The sequence below is a fragment of the Helianthus annuus genome, chromosome 11, assembly GCF_002127325.2.
Source record: "Helianthus annuus cultivar XRQ/B chromosome 11, HanXRQr2.0-SUNRISE, whole genome shotgun sequence".
NCBI classification, from domain to species: Eukaryota; Viridiplantae; Streptophyta; class Magnoliopsida; order Asterales; family Asteraceae; genus Helianthus; species Helianthus annuus.
The window spans coordinates 166,789,886-166,808,163 of NC_035443.2; the positions used below are offsets into that span (position 1 = coordinate 166,789,886).

Sequence of the window (18,278 nt, forward strand, 5' to 3'; positions counted from 1 at the left end):
GACGAAGATGTAAGAAATCTTCTTGGATCTTATCGATGGCAGATTGTGGTCAGTGGTGCTTCAGAAAAGGTTCCTTGAACTCTTGCCATGTCAAGGCTTGAACTTTTTCTTCCCCAAGCTCCTTACTATAAACATCCCACCAATCCTTAGCTCGGAATTGTAGCAAACCGGTGGCGAACATCACTTGATCCTCCTTTTCACAATGACTCCTTATGAACACCGCTTCCGTACTTGCAATCCACCTTTGACATACTATAGGATCAATTTCTCCTTTGAATGGTAACGGGTTGCACGCCATAAATTCTTTGTATGTGCACTTGCGAGTTCCTTTCCTTTCTTGCATTGCATTAATCATTCCTTTTAACTCGTCTATCTTACTCGCCATCATTGACTCTACCACTTCTAGCACATGACTTTCTACTTCTTGGGCTAAGTGAGGAGTACTTGCTTGCATTGCCCTTCCAATCTCTTCCGAGATCATAATTTTCAGCTGTTCTTGTCGAGTCGCTTCATCCTCATTCGTATCCGTCATCTACACATAAACATCATTCTTTATTCCAAGCATTCAATCATCCTTTCCGTCATATAATCATTCTACTGGTACATAACTTCCTTGAAAGTTAACATTCATGCATACTATTATTCTTTAGAGTCTTATTATAGCGTTTGCAATACTTCACGTATGATAGAAAACATTAAACAGAACATCGCAATTGAAAGAGGCTGAAAACAGGCTCCACCGTAAATTTCGGTGTCACCGTAATTTACGGTGGCATTATTTCCTTTACGGTGTAAGGCTACTGCCTTACGGCAGAAGAATTTCGTTCCAGTGTCTACCGTAAGTTACGGTGTCTACTGTAAGTTACGGTGTCTACCGTAAGTTACGGTGTCACCGTCACTTACGGTGACGCCCAGCATACTTTTATGAATTTCTTATTTTGCAGCCATCTGTTCAACCCGTTTTAACCCGTACCAGTCCGTTTCGTCCCAAACTTTTGCACATCATCCCGTGATGATTTTTCTAACATTCCCTAACCCACTCATTCATAATACAAAATCAACTTTAAAGGTACTTACTTGCTTCACGCCGCGGGTCGAACACACTCTTCACATGAGCTTCCGGTTTGAGTTCAAACATTTGATGCTTGAATCCCTCAAACCTAGGCTCTGATACCAACTTGTAACATCCATAATTTTTCCTTTAAATTTTATTAAATGACAACATACTTTTCTAACAAAATTTGGGCATGACCCGTTGGTAAACGGGCGGTACCCTGTTTTTCATAAACAAATTGCATTCAAACTTTACGCAAACATTCAAAAGACATAACATACACAACAAAAGATGACCTATCTTCAGTTTTGAAACCATAAGTTTATGTACGCACTTACGACAACCTTTCAAAAGACAACCATGACCAAACTAGTTTTAAGTACAAAGCATAGACATAAATAACTAGGTAATTTGACATTGACTTTATACAAAATGCGGAGCGCTTGACGGGCTTGAGGTGTGTTCGATCCGGGCAAAGCTTGATAACTAGACATGAGATTTACCTACATGATCACAACATCAAAACTCATTAGATCATAGTTTCCTTCTTTAACCCAAGAAATTAACTTACGGACTTGAAATAAACGTGACATTCACGACTTGTATTAAACTACATTCTTTCATACTTGTACGGTAGTGAGTTCCAACGGAACTCCATGCCAATCTTTCTAGTCTTACAATTTCATAATTCGACCCATTCAAGAGAAGGGTCCATTCATATATCTTAACCATGCTTGAATCAAATTAGCACAAATATGAATAAACACATATCTAAAGTAAAACCAAAATTGTGCAAGTAGCGTACCTCGGTCTTGATCCCCTTGTTGCTTCACTTGACTCGAACTTTCTTCCTTAACGCCTACACATAACCATTCATTCTTTTAATTCATGTTTCATGTTCATTTACCCATATCAATCGATAAAACATCATACAATTTACTCATGCTTCATAAACATGTTCAATTCACACAAAGCTTATGGCTTATATGACTAGCATTTTCATTGAAGCATTTTGTCAAACACTTGATGTGCACATTACCAACCAAGCACAAAGTACAAGTATTTATTGCATAACCCTACTTATTCACCTTCTAATCTAACAAGAATCAATCAAGTTCATGATTTTCTTTCATCCTACACCATCTTAACTAATCTAATTTCTCTATCACATTCGGATTATTATCAATTCACCTCCATAATCACATCATCATAATTCATCATGTTCATCTTTTTCCTACAACAAGTGGGTATGAACCCTAATCATCCAAACAATCAAAATTATACAAAATCTTCAGTCTATTACGAATTCCTAACTCAAAATTACACAAGATTTCCACATAATTTCATGATTGGGTTAAAACCCACTTTCTACAAATCAACAAATCATAATTTTCGACTTACCTTGTGTTGAACAAGCTTAGATAGTTAAAGATTAGAGCTCATGCATCAATTTAAGCCCTTAATTCCTTCCTAATCTTGTGATTTTCTGAAAGTTAGGGTTTGTTCTTGGCTTCTCCCCCTTGATCGATCCCACAAACACACCAGTAAGTGTGTTTTGTGTTTTTCCTTTTTCTTTTTATTTGTTTTAATTAAAACTTCTATTCTTTTTAACAAGTTTAGTCCCTTCACTTTCTTAGTTTGTTTATTTATCATTTAACTTTCCTTCTAACAAGTTACTAACATACTAAGTTAAATATAACATGACTAGGCTTTCAAGTAATATAAATAAATTACATATTTTGGGGTGTTACAATAAAACCACATGAATGAGTTGTTTTTTTGAAAAGGATACTACACACTAATAGGGAAGGTACAACACTAACAGCATAGGGCACAACCCTGCAAAGTCGGGCGCACATTCTGTACCGCACACCCACGAGAGTACTGATTTTGATGCAGAAGATACAATCCATTCATGGACGGTCGCACACTGGAAGTTACACACTCTCATGGTCTTACACCTTATTATATGTCGCACACCTAAATTTGGACCACACAACTCACTACTGGATCACGTTACTTTAGGTCGCACACTCTCTTTGGGTCGTATAACTTACTGGGCTATACACTCTAATACGGACGGATACCTTAACTGTACCGCACACTTATATACCAGCCGCACACTCGTGCATTGGACAGATGATTCACTTCGGCCGTACACTCAAATGGGTATATAGTAAACTAATTAATGTTATTGTTCACAACGGGTTCATGTATGACTTCCTGTGTGGCCCACCTGTTTGTATATGTAAGGTGTGAAATTACTACTTATGGCGACCTATTAATACATGTATACGTGATGTTACTTGGATACAAAACTGACCTGTATTAGTAACCATAATAGGACATGGATGACCAACTGTTAAAACAAGTAAATCATCTACCGAGCAAACCAAGGTGAGTTCACACACACTAAAAGCATGCGTCCCGAGGGGACACGGACGAACTACTATCCTTGGGAAGGGTACTTTTAAACTACTATTCCCGGGGGGGGGGGAATACAGTTGAATACTATTTATAAATCATGACTTTGCAAACTAAATGAAACTCTATCATTAAGTCCCCACTTACATTACCGACTAATCGCCAGGGGCGAACGAGATATTAGTTGATAGCACTATTAGGTTTGACAAACCTCACACCATGATCAGGGGGATCGGGAATGAATTATTATGCCTTGCTACTTGGTCAATGATGATAGACATTGACTTGAGGCACAACAACTTGATAGTCACCAGTATTTGGTATCATACAGTTTAGTAAGCTTACAGATGGGGTAGCTCCCCATGACATGATTATAAATACACAATCGAACAACTTACGCTTTGAGGAATTAAAACTGGACAACTCATGAACTCGCCAACTTTATGTTGATACCCTACTGCTTGCTTTGCAGGTACCCAGTGATAGTAGGAGCTTGCAGCGGGGAGTGTAGTGGTCGCAGTAACCCGTGTTGGGTTTTCCTTTATAATAATAATGAACTTTCGAACTTTTGTTAGAACTTCTTAACTTATGCTTCTGCTGTTATTTTTAAACTTTGTTTTGAACTTTAACTTTGGACTTAGACATTATTAGTCACTAATCGTATTGGTAGTGATGAAAACTATTTTATTATCATGATGTTCAATATGATTGGTGGCTTGATCATGGTCAGTCACACTCCTTGCGGTAATACTCCGCTTGTGGAAATTAAGGATGTGACAACCACAATTGTATGAATCTCAAAATCAGCATAGAGATCTTCAACATAAAGATCAACTTCAGCATAATAATCAGCTTTTGCATGAGAATCCGCTTCAAAAACTTCCATGATTCTTATTTTTAGTACTGCGCCTTTTTTCAGAATAAAAAATATGTGAAAATTACAAGTTTAAAATTGATCACATAATATCAAACCCTGATAACCACCATGTATGTCGGTTCCTCACACAATCTTGAAGCTGCTAGCCAACATAACATAGCATTACTTTATAGCACATCTTCATAACAAGTAATCTTTCTATAGCATACCCTAACATAATGTAACTGTAGGATCGTTTTCAGACCCAAACGAGTCGATCAGAAGAGTTTTTGCTCAATACGAGAGGCGGAAACAAACGTATCGAGTTGATTCAGCTTGCAATTCACTTTAAACGTCTTTCTGATTGATTTGACAAAGATTTACAGCGAGTAGACACTTCGGCAGCAGTTCGACCCTGAAACCGGAAAGTTACAAATGACAAGGCACACCTAGTATTTATAGGCTGGGTGATTTCACACGAAACCACTCACATGAAAACAACTTCACACGAAATAGTCATTTCGTGCGAAATGGCTAAGTGATTTCGTGCGAAATGACAATTTGTTATTTCGTGCGAAATACCCCTTCAACACATATTTGACATTTTTCTCGTACCACGTGCCCTGATCTATCTATTCTAATACAAGACTCGATACAAGACGAAGTCGACAGACATATGCACCAACAGACTCCCCCTTGGATGTTGACGAAGTCTTCGGTGTCGAGTCTTCAATCTTTAGTCTTTATCAGTCTTCTCGATCTCTCCCGAAGTATCTAACAATGTAAAGCATCCTCAATCCTCTCTTCTCTTTTCATCAGCACCAACATATAACCTCTTGGATATTGATCTTCAAAGATTCAGAATCGCAATCTGGCTCTCAAGCTTTCTAATTCTCTTAATCAGATCTCTTGATTCCTTAAGTTTATCAGCATCAACAGCTTGTGCAAACCACAGATCCATGATCAGAACCTGGCTCTTTGCAACCACAGACTTTCTTTTGCTAGCAGACTCCCCCTTAAATTGTGCTAGGGCTCATAGTCAAGCTTTCACAGGTTCAAGATCATGACCTGGCTCTTTACTCAGAATCAGAATCCTCTGTAATCGGAACCTAGCTATTTTCATCTTTCAAACCTGCACACATCTCTACCTCACAATAAGTTTCACAAATTTAAAATTTGACAAATTTATATCCATTTGCAGAAATAGAATGATTTAACATTTAAAAGCTTCTGATGACCACTTGTAGATAAAATATTCAAAAACTTTTCTCATTATACATAACCTTGATACGTGGTTGAAAACCGGTGATTGTTTGTGCGTAAGTTGATGTTTTTATGTAGCTTTTAATCTTGAATAGCCTACTTTTAATGGGATTTGTGTTTTACAGGTCTAAAAGAGTTTAAGGAGCTAATCGGGAGCTAAACGGAGCACCGGGACGCGAATCGGATCAACCGTGGATGTGAAATGAACAAAACCGGGTTAATCACGAAGATTGGATGTGTTTTGAGGAATGTTAATGGATTTAAAATGAATATATTTGAGGATGGTACGATAGAGGGCTGAATTACGAGTACGTGGGCGAAAACGGTGAGTAAAACGGAGCTATAACGAAGAAGTTATGAAGAAAACAAGAAATCAGAAAATCCGCATTTACAGGGGGCGTCGGGGACGCCCTAAATGGCCGTCGGCGACGGCCTTCCGATTACCGTGTCGCGAAATTTGTGTTTTAATGTTTAGGGACGGGTTTCAAGGTTTCGTTTGACCAATTTTCGGGGGTTACGAGTTGGGGAAGCTGAAAACACCATCTTGGAACCATTCTTGAGGATCTTTTTCATCCCTAACCCATCTCTAACACCACCACTACTCTCCTTCACCTCTAACCCTACCCGAATCACCTTCACCATCATCATCAAATCCTCGACCATCATCCCCAATCGATTCTCCACCAAACCCTAACACCTACCCTCCATCATTCCTCCAAGACTCAAGGTCATGGCGCCATATTCGTGCTCGTCATCCGGTGATCACGTCCATTCAACCATGAGCGGCTAGTCTCGTCGGTTTCACCCCGGTGTAGATGTTGTAAGATTTCTAGGGTTTATACATTTGTATTTTGATTTGATTTTGTGACAAATTGTTTAGTATTTGAAACCTTTGATAATTGTCTTGCATTTGTTTCGAATTCGTAAATTGTCGAACGATGTTAAAAGTTATGACTTTGCGAAATGGTTATGTGCAATTATGCCTTATCTTAGGTTAGGATTTACATGTCCGAGGCAACGAAGTGCATTACGGTCCGTTGTCTATGACGTTGATAGCAATTGGCACCTAAGCTTCGTGATAGTAATCTGTTAATCACTATATGCAATTGAATCAAGTTAAAACATGTAGGAACCCTAGGTCTTGCAATAATCGAACCGAGTGTGGAACTTCTCTAATTTCTTGTTTTAATCATTTAGTAATTTAGTTTGCAATTCTTAGTTAATCAACAATAGTTTTAATAATAGTCATTTGTCGGTTCACCCGATTTCTTTTCAAATCAAATAAACAAATAAAAATTAGCAAACTTCATAATCACTTTGTACATTTTTGTAAATAGACTAACTAATCGAACGGGTCGTGCAATACTAACCACATGCTCTTCGTGGATACGATACCCGACTTACCCTAGCTACCTAGGTTAATTGGGTTTTTGACTGATCGGGACGACACGGTCACGTCAAAATGGCGCCGCTGCCGGGGAGCTAGTGCGCTTAGTATTTCATTGCTTGTTCGATTTTAGTTTAGTTTATTTTCTTTCTTTTTTTTTCTTGTATATTTGTGATTTTACTTCGGGTGGTCGAGCTGGTCTGTGCAGGTACATGTTTTGCAGGCACATCTTTCAATATGAATTGGGTAGATGATGATCCGTGTGAGTGTTGCGGAAGCGGAGAGCATTATTTAGAAGATTGCTCTGTTTTCTACGCAAAAGTTCAAGCAAACAGGGAGCGGGAAGACTACCTTAGCGGATTATATGATTATAGGAGGGCGGATTATGAAGATTTCAGTGGTCCATCCTCATATTATCCATATGATAATCCACCACCACCACATTATCAAGAATACTACCACGAACCCGAATTGCCACGTTTCTCGAGTTACCGGGAGGAGTATGATGATTGTTATAATGAATACTCTCAACCAGCATCCGAGGAACCTCAAGATTCAATAAGTTCCAAGCTCGATGCCATCATGAATGCTATGAGTGCTCTTACTAATTCACATCAAGCTCTTACTAATTCACATCAAGAGTTCAAAGCCGAAATAAAGAAAGAGTTTGAAGTAAGGGATAAAGCCCATGAAGCATTGGTGGTGCAAGTGGGTCAATTAGCGGAGGAATTAGCCCAAATTAAACGCGAGCGGGAGGTTTTGGCTAATGGTACAATGGTGGATGGTGATGTGGTGGAAGAGGTTAGAGATCTTTCGGAGCAAGAAGTTGAATGTTTGAACCGAGTTGAAGACATGACACCGCAAGACAAAACGGATTCGAAAGAAGCTCACATTCATATTCACCCTTCTCCCAAACTTATCACTCCAACCAACAAAGTTGGGGATGCGGGTTCGGGCATAAGGATTCGAAAGGTGGCGTTGAAAGACATTGGCCATGTTGTTAAGAGACGACCCCGAAGTTGTACATTATGTATGCCGAATATAATAAAAAGAGTATGGATTCGGCATGCCAAATACCGAGCGTATGTAAGCAACTCGGTAGGCAAATGTGCACTTCGACCACCATGAGAGGCAAATCAGGTATAATTGTTGTAGAGTTTGTACTATTATTCGTTTTATTTTTATTTTTTTTCTTTTCTTAGTTAAATGAACTTTGTGGGTGTGTTCCCTATATAACCCTCACGAGACCTACTCGTCCTCCCGAGCTATCGGGTGGTTTAAAAGGGCTTGTTGCATAAGCTAAATGCAACCGTGATTCCTACGAAAGTGAGTTAGGCTTGTTGTTATTGTAAATTATTTTTCCACATAAATCAAAGTAAATTAATGTATGAATTGGTAATATTTTCATAAAAGTGGTAGAACTAGGTAGCTAATAAATTTTAATGGTTGTGAGAAGCATGCTTCTACACAAGGGTTAAGATTTGTAGATACATTATGTTCGTGAGACGACCGCTTTGTTGAAGAGATGAAGAGCACACGAGGAATGAGCTCCAAAAAATCAGGTGCATACGTTTCTTTTTACTTTTGATTTTTGGTTAGCTAATAAGTGGATTGTAAATTGTATTTTATTTTCTGGGGTGAAATTTTGGGGAGGTTAGCCGTGTCACATCCCTTGTGCGTTTTAAAAACTCTAGTTATTACACATTGAGGACAATGTTTACCTCAAGTGTGGGGATGGGGGAGTTAGTAAAAGTTTTCGATTTTTGACCCGTTCATTTAAACACTACACATTGAGGACAATGTTTACCTCAAGTGTGGGGATGAGGGGAAATTTCAAAAATTTTTCAAAAAATGTCTTTGTTTGAAGCGATCTAAAAGACACAAGTAACTAAGTCAACGAGGGATGACACAACCCATTTGGTCTTTTGTCATGGTCAAGTTCAAGTTAATAGCATAACGGTATTTAGCGGGTGGTTAATTGGGAGTAATTCGCCTAAGAAACTAGCACATCATGCATGTCACATACCATACCCTTTAGATATGTGAGGTTTTGAGCCACTTTTATATCATAGGATTACATATTCATGTTTCTTTGTTTGAGTGGACCATTAGTCATGTATTGTAGAACTTGCGACTTTTGATACGTTTGAGACCATAAACCGAATACAAGCACGAGAATGATTAAGGCATTAGGTGAACCTTTTTCTTTAAAACCATTTATATATCCTTACCCAAAAATTATCCCCTAGTAACCCACTTTGAGCCTAATCCTTTCGTTTGTCCACCCCTTTAGCCCATAACCTTAAACCTTTTCTTTTAAACCCGGGTGATGAAAATTCGATTGTAGGTCTATTTATTTGTATAGTTGTGCTTGACATTTTGAGAAAAAAAAAATCAAAAAAAAAAAATTCAGAAAAGTTGCGAAAAAAAAGAGAAAAAAAAATGTTGAGAAAAATACAAAAATATGAAGTTAGTAGTTGTTGGATAAAAGGCTAAAGTTGTTGCATTGTAGTTGATGTTTATAGTTTTGTTTTGTTTAGAGTAGTCGTTTGTAATAAAAAATTGAATTTTTCATCACCTTAGCCACTTAAAAAAAAATATTCCATACCCTTAACCTAGCTCCGTTACAACCCTCCAAAGACCTTATGACTTGTTCTTAGTATTCGTGTTTAGTGGGGGAGAACGATTGAGTTGCAAGCCTATACGGGTACATGTTCTAATCAGTTTTGAGCGATTACTTTTTGAAAGTGCTAATACATTATGAAAATTAGCCAAATTATAAACCGAGTGGAGAGAACATTGTGAGGGATGTGCATGATTTATTAGTTTTAAGGGCGGGTTAATCTTGGATAACCACTTTTACATGACTAATCATTTATTGCTAAATATGTCGAAAATTGTAAAAAGCTTGAACCGGGCATGACTTTAGACCTTAACTTTGGTCTCGGGAGTGGGACGTGTGATTCTCGTTCGACCCACGTGAAAGTGAAAAACAGATTTGCTTGAGGGCAAGCAAACGACAAGTGTGGGGATGTGATACGTGGTTGAAAACCGGTGATTGTTTGTGCGTAAGTTGATGTTTTTATGTAGCTTTTAATCTTGAATAGCCTACTTTTAATGGGATTTGTGTTTTACAGGTCTAAAAGAGTTTAAGGAGCTAATCGGGAGCTAAACGGAGCACCGGGACGCGAATCGGATCAACCGTGGATGTGAAATGAACAAAACCGGGTTAATCACGAAGATTGGATGTGTTTTGAGGAATGTTAATGGATTTAAAATGAATATATTTGAGGATGGTACGATAGAGGGCTGAATTACGAGTACGTGGGCGAAAACGGTGAGTAAAACGGAGCTATAACGAAGAAGTTATGAAGAAAACAAGAAATTAGAAAATCCGCATTTACAGGGGGCGTCGGGGACGCCCTAAATGGCCGTCGGCGACGGCCTTCCGATTACCGTGTCGCGAAATTTGTGTTTTAATGTTTAGGGACGGGTTTCAAGGTTTCGTTTGACCAATTTTCGGGGGTTACGAGTTGGGGAAGCTGAAAACACCATCTTGGAACCATTCTTGAGGATCTTTTTCATCCCTAACCCATCTCTAACACCACCACTACTCTCCTTCACCTCTAACCCTACCCGAATCACCTTCACCATCATCATCAAATCCTCGACCATCATCCCCAATCGATTCTCCACCAAACCCTAACACCTACCCTCCATCATTCCTCCAAGACTCAAGGTCATGGCGCCATATTCGTGCTCGTCATCCGGTGATCACGTCCATTCAACCATGAGCGGCTAGTCTCGTCGGTTTCACCCCGGTGTAGATGTTGTAAGATTTCTAGGGTTTATACATTTGTATTTTGATTTGATTTTGTGACAAATTGTTTAGTATTTGAAACCTTTGATAATTGTCTTGCATTTGTTTCGAATTCGTAAATTGTCGAACGATGTTAAAAGTTATGACTTTGCGAAATGGTTATGTGCAATTATGCCTTATCTTAGGTTAGGATTTACATGTCCGAGGCAACGAAGTGCATTACGGTCCGTTGTCTATGACGTTGATAGCAATTGGCACCTAAGCTTCGTGATAGTAATCTGTTAATCACTATATGCAATTGAATCAAGTTAAAACATGTAGGAACCCTAGGTCTTGCAATAATCGAACCGGGTGTGGAACTTATCTCTAATTTCTTGTTTTAATCATTTAGTAATTTAGTTTGCAATTCTTAGTTAATCAACAATAGTTTTAATAATAGTCATTTGTCGGTTCACCCGATTTCTTTTCAAATCAAATAAACAAATAAAAATTAGCAAACTTCATAATCACTTTGTACATTTTTGTAAATAGACTAACTAATCGAACGGGTCGTGCAATACTAACCACATGCTCTTCGTGGATACGATACCCGACTTACCCTAGCTACCTAGGTTAATTGGGTTTTTGACTGATCGGGACGACACGGTCACGTCAAACCTCCCCCTTACGAAATGTTCATCATGTTTAGCACTTGGAATTTTGAATATCAACTTTTCAATCAGTTGTCGAAAATCTTTTTGTATTTTCCATAATTTTATGCTAAAACACACAAAAAATCTTTTTGGATTTTTGCTTTAAAAGAAAAATGCAGTAAAGAAATATTTACAGACAATATTTTTGTGAGTTTGTGTAAGAGGATCATATTAGTTTATTGAAACAAATCACTAACACCGTTAAGCTTTAGACATTTTAAGTTCTAAAGATTCACGTAGTTTGTCAGTATACTGATCCACTTAAATTTTTACACAAAGTTCAACTATTCCGAGATACGAATTTAGTATTTTAAGCACTTAAACTTATTCGTGTGTCCCACCTCAGAATATACTCCCGTATCCAGACTTCTATATTCAGTCTTACAGGTGAGTGTACACTAATGATATCTGTAAATGGGTAGATGTGAAACCATGAGAGCTCAGACTATTGCTTCCGCAAAATCAGAGAGATGATGGTTCGACTTTAGGTGTGTCCCGTTTGGGGATATTTTCTTCAACAGCACATGATTAGCATTTTTCAATGTTTCATCATTTTTGTACTAAGGGTTAGCTTTAAGATTAAAGCTAATGCAAAGTATTATACGAGGACTAGGCTATTGCTCCGGCAAAATCAAAAGTCTTGGTATAATACCCTAGATATCACCACGCACAAAGACCTAGTATATCAGAAATAGAAAATCTTTCAAACAAGATTTAGGGGGTTACCCATATATCCGAGAGATGTTCCCCACGAGATAAGTAAGCATTGATATTTATGTTTATATCTCGAAAACAATCTACTAAATGAGTAAAAACATACTGACACATCCTTAGTGAGATCGCTTATCACATTAAACATTCCATATCTTTAGCGTGTTGTGATAGTCCACTGATGTACTATCATTTCCTCTTTTTCACAACAAAACTCAATTTTAAATTTTTTAATGTTTTTAGCTTTTTCTGGTTTTATCATGTTTTTGGATTTTTCAAAATTTCGAAATTTTCTAAATTTTTACTCCCCCTAAAATCAAAATATATTTCAATTTTGATTTTCAAATTTGAAAACAAACTGTACAATAAAGTTGACAAACTGATTTCAACCTTCAATTCTCCATCCACTTGACGCAAACAATCAGAACTCCCTCTTACAACAAACTATTTTCCCATTATGATTTCAAAACACTTAAGTTTGTTATTTTAATCAAAATGGTTTTTCCGGAAAATAAGTTTTGTTGATTTTACCACTTGTAAATTTGGGGATTCATTCATCATATTGTTTTTCAAAAACACTTGAATAATACGAAAATCAAGTTCAACTTAATGACCTTGATTAACCACTTGTAAATTTCCTCAACAATCATAACCCCTTGAAATTTAAATATGACAATTTTAAGAACCACTACCACTTGTAGGAAAATGCCGATTCCTACTCCACACTTACCAACCTGGGAGTTTCGGCAAGTCCACAACATGTAGAATTTATCAATTTCAGATTTTTCTTAAATACAAATTTTTAAGAATGATGCCGATTCATGCTCCACGATTACCAACTTGGAAGCTCCGGCAAGTCAGGTTTTTCAGTTAAAGAGATTCTCCCAAGCCTGACAGACCTTGGGAGATTCCGAGTTATCAACACTCGGTTTCTTTCCTTTCATTTTCTTCTCATAAAATTCCATAACCCCTTTTACCTTCCCATTAGTAATTTTTCCAAAAATATGTTTCACTTTGGGATTAAAGGCTTTTTTAACATCAACTTCCTTCTTTTCAGGAAAGAATTGATTTGAAATCTTAATTTTGCCAACTTTTTGTTTAAAATTTTCAGCCCTTAATGGTGGAAAATTTTCATCATCCATTGACGGAACTGATTTTCACTTTTTGATTCAACATATGGCTCTTCTGACTTTGTGGAATCAGATTCATCGCTAGAAGATAGCTCCTCTGATTTTGATGAATCAGAATCATTGCTAGAACTATCATCTGATTTCTTAACAACCCACTTTTGATTGTCAAGATTTGCTTTTCTCTTCTAAAACCTTTTTGAACATTCTCCAACCTCAAATTTAGAATTTTTGAAAACTATAAAAGGTTTGGTTGGTGGTTCATTTTCAACTATCTTCTCTTTCAGTTTACGAGACACTTCTTGTTTTGATTGAGTTGTATCAGGACAATTCTTGGCAATATGACCAATTATTTTGCACTGAAAACAGGTTCTCGTTTCTTTCTTTTGCACATCTTCATTCTTTATTTCTTCTTGCTTCTTCGCAAGGAATTCTCTGTTTGATTGCTTCCAGAATGAATTTTTCTCCTCTTCTTCCGAGCTTGCTCGCTTGCTCCTGAAACAAATACAGTTTTTGGTTTATAAATTTTCTCATTTTTATGATTTTATAGTGGTATAAAACCAAGTCCTTTCTTTTTGAAATTACCGTTATGGTTTGTTTTCTTTTGAAAACCTGAACCAGAACTGTAACATTTTTTCTTGTTTTTTCTTTGTTGGACTCTTGAGGTGTACTTTTTAGGTTTTTCAGAAAGATTTATATCTTTTATTTCAGAAATATTAATTTCTGTTAATTTGAAAACCTTTTTGATCATTTCAGTTTTGACACCTCTTATTGGAAATTCTTCATCAGAATATAATTTGTCAGAATCATTCAAAGTATAAACTACTTTGAATGTTTCGTCATTCAAATTAGATTTTGATAACAAAAATTCTTTATTGTAAACCCATTTGCTCCTTTTTACTGTTGGACTTAAACGTATCCGACTTTGACTCTGATTTTGACTCCGACTTTGACTCCTCTGTTTCATTTTTATCCAACACCTGATGGACCACTTTCTTTATTAACTCGGACTCATGATCAGTGTCAGATGATGTAAACGTGACATCAATGTTTTCTGGCAAGTTAACAGAAGGCTCAGACTACCACTGTAAGTTGGTTGCCTTTTCGACTCTTTCTGAATTTGGATTTCGTGGCGAATATCCATTTTCAAGCGGGGGTTGACACTTTTTGTAACTGACACTTTGTTTCTTACCAGAAATCTTCACTTCGGTACCTCTTTTGTCTTAGAAACCTACTCTTTAGATGTTTCTTCTACAAAAGCCTTCATGCCTTCAATAGTTGGATAAATCCTGTCAATAACATAAGAAGTACATGAGTAACTTTTTAACAATCTATTAATTCTTTCTGTTTCAATTCTCTGTGTTTCCAATTTCTGTTCCAGCACAGCACACTTCTCAATATAATTGTTAACAACTTTCTGCTTTGTCATGAAAGCTCCTTGAAGTGTTTTCAACGTTGTTGCTTGTTCACTTCTTGATTGATTATACTTATACATTGCTTTGTTTAGAACATCATAAGATTCCTTCAATATGTTCATGTTATGAATCAAAGTACTGTTTTGCTTCTTCACTACTTCACAGTTCTCACATTTCACAGGAATCTTTTGTGAATCAGCTTCTTCTTCAACTTTGAAAGCTGGAACTTCTTTTTACCTTTCTCTTGATCACATGAACTTCTTCATCATCACTGCTGACTTGTTTTTTTAACTTTATTCTTTTTCTTACGAACTTTTCCATCATCACTATCCCTCTCTTCTAGCATTCTCAAATGTTCTTTCATTCTATTAGCATAATAATCATCATCATTATCACTATCTTCTTCAACTCGAGCAACAAAAGCTTTGGCTTTTAAGGTCTCTTTATCTGGACAATAATTGTCCCAACTAAAGTTTTCCCAGCTAAACCCCTATGGTAATCTTTCATTGTAACATCCCGAAAATACAAAACTCTTAAACTTCAATAATATTGCTAATAAACTAGTAAAGTAAAATAACTAGGAATGGCACTAACCTAGTTAGTTATTTTACTTATGCGTAGTTAAAAGATAAAACAAATAGAGAATGAAAACTAGAGGGACCAAAAGTGTTAAACTTGAAAATAGGTTTAATAAAAACATTTTAATAAACACAAACACCCATTGTGAGGGGGGCAGAGGATCGATTAGAGCAAGCGGGGGAGGGGGGGCGACCAAGCTTGTCTAAACCCTAGAACTCCACAAAACACCTAAATTGAAGGATCAAATTCAATCCAAAATGAAATCTGAGCTGAGATTAGTGATCCTCATTGCAAGGGGTTTACAAGGTATGTAAAATTTGATGAAAATTCTCTGTTTGAAATTCTCATGAATTTGGGAAATCTGAAATTAGTTGTTGCATGATTGCTAATTAGATAGAATATGGATGATATAGTGTCTAGGAGTAAAACCTAGACAACGACATGCGAAATTATGTCTAAATTCAGGGAATTTCATGAACACATTGAAGGTGGTTCATGGGTTTTGTGAAATAAATGATGAACAATAGGGTTTAGAAGGCTATCCTAGTGAAAATTGATTGATAGAAACTGATTTATGAAAATATGATGTTTAATACTATATGTGATAGCTCTATTGATGTTAATCTAGGCTAAGTAGCAAGCCATGAATTAGAAACTAAAAGATGTAAAATTCTGCCCGTTATGTGTTTGTAAAAATGCCTCAAAGAAGGCTCGAAATTTGAAATTTAAAGTTAAAACACATGATTGTGATAATTTGGCAAATTATGCGATATATGATTGAAAAAGAGTTCTAAACGAATCGTGATTGAACTCTATAGGAAAAGATACCGGGGCGTCGAGTGGACAAGTCGGTGGCGATTTGCGTTTGAAGGGCGTGCACTAAAGGTATGTAACTTGACCCGTTACATTAAGAGAGTTGTTGATAAACTTTGTATAATCATATTGTCGGATAGAAATTTTGCGTTGATTATAGTGACTATGATCATTACTTGAATTAATAAACTTAGAGATGTCAATGAACCATTTGGTAGTCATCAAAATGGAGGATTCCACAAGATGAGCCAACGGGTCGTTTAGTTGCGTATATTGTAGTTCTAGTGTTCTAGTAGTTGAAAGTGGCGATAATAATCACAAGAGCATTAAACCATGAGATTGGTAAAGAAAGGTGATAATAAGCCCCGGATGTTGGGTATAGGGTGCCATAGGCTTACTAGTTAAATGGTAGTAAAATGGGTAAAGTTAGAGTGGGTCGAATAAATGCATAATGTCATATAGTCTTTCGGTCCGTAACTTAAATTTTCAGTATAATAGTTGTAATAGGCATGTCGGTAATGAATTTACAGACGTATAGGAAAAAGAATCACCTAAAACGGACTTACGAGTCAAAAGTTATGGCCAAACGAATTTAAAAATCTGAATTTCCGGAGCTGGCAACAAGTGCAGCTCACAAAAAAATAACCAGCTGGAAAACCTCCTCCCCCGCGCCACGCGAGGGCCTGTCGCGCCATGCGACAGGGGAATTTTTATTTTTTATTTTTGAATGCTCAATGCTTGGGACTTGTTTATACACTTCATGTAAATGTCAAAACTAACATTTTAAGTGGTTTTGATCTTAGGTGACAATGAGGATCTTTCGGATGGCGGTCAAGCAAGTTTTTGAAGAACCGAACACACTTTAGAAGCTTCCGCGTTATCTAACTTTAAGAGACAATGTTTTGGAATATAAACAATTTACTAAACAACTTATGAATGTTTTGAATTAGACGTTAGCTGTCTAAAGTTTCGCTACTTATGAACTTTATCAATGGAACTTATGTTATAATTTAGACATCTTTTATATAAAATTGTATGAATTATTATTAAATTCAAGTAGAAATTAGACGGGTGTTACAAGTTGGTAATCAGAGCTTAAGGTTGTCAACAAAGTGTTCAGTTCAAGCTTGATCGATCGTCCGGTAAGAATTAACTTATTATGTTAGTAGATTATACCTTGTGTAAGAAACGAGATGTGAATCGATGTGCATGGGAAGAGTGTGTTAATTCACTCAAACCCGGAAAGTGCACTAAAAGTGAAAGGTTAAAGCAAGTTAGGAAATTGGCTAAACCGAAACAAATAAAGTTATGCTACAGATGAAATGTTTAACGTTTAATGTAAACATTTCAGTTTCAAGATGTCGGAAAGAAATGATGATGATCCGGTGCAGACAAGCACCGAACAAATGAAAGAGATTATTGCCGAAGAAGTGGGGAAGGCAATTGAAGGTAGTCTATCCGGGTTCATAGACAAAATTCAAAGCACGGTGTTGTCACTTGTCGAAGAACGAGCCAAAAGGTTGGAGGATAGTGTCAACCTTATGAAAGAAAAATCGGGAGAACGTAAAGGGTGTTCATACAAGGAATTTATGGCGTGTAAACCACCAATCTACAACGGGGAGGTTGACCCGATAATTTGCCAAAGATGGATAAGTGACGTCGAAGGGGTGTTTGAACGGACCCATTGTGACGTAGGTGACTTTTTTGCTTACGAAACGGGTCAATTGAGGGGTCAAGCCAAGGATTGTTGGGACAATAAAAAGAAGGAAATAGGAGCCGAAGCGGCGAGGGTTATGACTTGGGACGAGTTGAAGGTGTCGTTCCTTAAACACCATAGTCCATAGTCCCAAAGCGGTTATTAACAGGATTAAGGAAGAATTCATCCAGCTAAGGCAAAAGGGTGAAACAATTGATAAGATCACTGGCATCTTCATGGATAAGCTGAGATTCTGTGACGAGTTAGTCACCACTAAAGAGCAGAATATATACTACTATTACAACATGCTGAGTGCTGAATACCGGGAGTTTATGACTCCCTCAAAGTATGAAACTCTCACAGAAATCATCAACACCGCCGGGGTGCGAGAAATCGAGTTAAAGAAACAAGTTGAAAGGGGTGAGCGAAGGGAACAGGATG

At 37.1% G+C, this 18,278-nt stretch overlaps 1 long non-coding RNA gene across 1 annotated transcript; it reads right to left on the reverse strand.

The window, feature by feature from the left end:
- Window positions 1-1,376: 1,376 nt before the first annotated feature.
- On the reverse strand, window positions 1,377-2,566 carry LOC110887288. The gene is made up of 3 exons (XR_002563208.1): window positions 2,456-2,566; window positions 1,860-1,913; window positions 1,377-1,557 (listed from the first exon to the last, which is right to left on the reverse strand). It is a non-coding gene; the product is annotated as an uncharacterized LOC110887288 (long non-coding RNA).
- Window positions 2,567-18,278: the final 15,712 nt, after the last annotated feature.